We start from the raw sequence: 1,656 nt of genomic DNA, 5'->3' as shown, positions 1-1,656 counted from the left end.
CAACAACCTTTTGTTAGTTCGCTTCTTCTCCCAAACAGTGAAGAGCCTTTTATAAAGGGTCCACTTGATACTTTAAATGGTCTTTGTTGGTATTCAAAACACTAAACGCGTGTGCTTTTCTCGCGTCCCGGGCTTTCGGGAGGACAGATCAGCCTCTTGTTGCCAAATAGCACCACTTGAAGGTGCTAAAAGCTCGTTGTAGCTTCGGCGTTTTTGGTCACAGGGTGTGAAAGTCCAGTGGAAGGCAGGTCGGACGTACGACGTACAGGTACCGGCGCGATTCCTCAGAGGCCCGATCAGCTGGCTCTTCGTGTCAGCGAAGATTATGGCGGTGGCTTTTGGATTATTGTGTTCAAGTTAGAGAAAATTTTTGTTGTGGCTTTTAGGTGTATGGTGTTAGGGATACTTGTTGGTGGTGGGTTTTGAGCGCATGACTTTAGGGTAGTTTAACTGTTGCGTTTGGGTATATGATGCCAGGGGAAAGTACAGTGGTGGCTTTTGGGTATGTGGTGTTAGAAAAAAAATATTTGCAGTGGCCGTGGAATTTGATCTGTAGTGTCAGCAAAACTTGGGGAAGTCTATGTTAAGATGTATGATTGATTGTGTCGATGATGATGAGGATGATGATAGGGTTATAGATTTATTATCTGCAAAGAACATTTTGAAGGTGGCCTTTGGCGTAAGTGGTCCTTTTGTAGAATGCTGTATTAGCAGGTTTTCTTTTTTTTCAGGCCACAGAGGTGGGTAATTCATTGTGCTGTGCCGATTTCTGCTGTCTTGAGTTACCTTGAGTGAGGGTCATCGCTCCGGGCTGGCTTGGCTTGGGAAATTCAGGGGCGTAGCCACTGTTCCAGGGGAGTTTTGTATTATCGTCGCTAACCACAAATATGTCCGGCCTCATTTTACAAAGAGGTTACTGAAGCGTGGGACGTTTTACTACTCGACGTTTTACTAAAGTTTTCATAGAAAGACGAGTAGGGTTAGAGGATTGGCGTTTTATTTGTTTTCACATTGTTGTTGTTGTTGCTGCTATTGTTATTGTTGTATGTTGCCAGGTCGTTTTTTCCTGACGCTGATATTAAACGTTAGAGTTTTAAAAAGCCATTATTTAGATTTAGTTTCCCGTATATCGTTATGTTATTTTTATTGTTATAGTGTACTTTGTGTTTTGCAAAAATTGGAGTATTAGCGTAAAGATGTTATTAAATGTCGTAAGTCATAAAAGCAGCCTAGAAATGTACTAAGTCAACCTATATGTTGATGGGCGCTCTTGAAAAATATATTTATCCCTTTTTCCTTTGCTCTAATCTATTATTGGCCAAAAGTTGTCGTTATCCTACTCCTGACTCCTGACTCGCCGTGGCCTACACGTCAACAGCTAGCTAGGAGAGTTCTTAACTGTTTTTGTCTGTTGTAATTAATCGTATTGTTTTAACCCTTCAACAACTCCCGTTTGATTTACGAGCGTGAGAGTCGGTTTGTTTTTCGTCGACCTTCGTTTCACACGTTCCCAAGGCATAACTCCTTGGAAGAGGTTGTTGTGGCCCCAGGGGTGTTGGGCATACAGGAGTACACACTTACACACATGCACACACACATACCCACATACGCGCACACACACACACGCACACACACACACACATACACGCACACTCA

The sequence above is a fragment of the Aplysia californica genome, unplaced genomic scaffold (genome assembly GCF_000002075.1).
Source record: "Aplysia californica isolate F4 #8 unplaced genomic scaffold, AplCal3.0 scaffold00564, whole genome shotgun sequence".
NCBI lineage: Eukaryota > Metazoa > Mollusca > Gastropoda > Aplysiida > Aplysiidae > Aplysia > Aplysia californica.
This window is presented reverse-complemented; position numbering follows the sequence as displayed.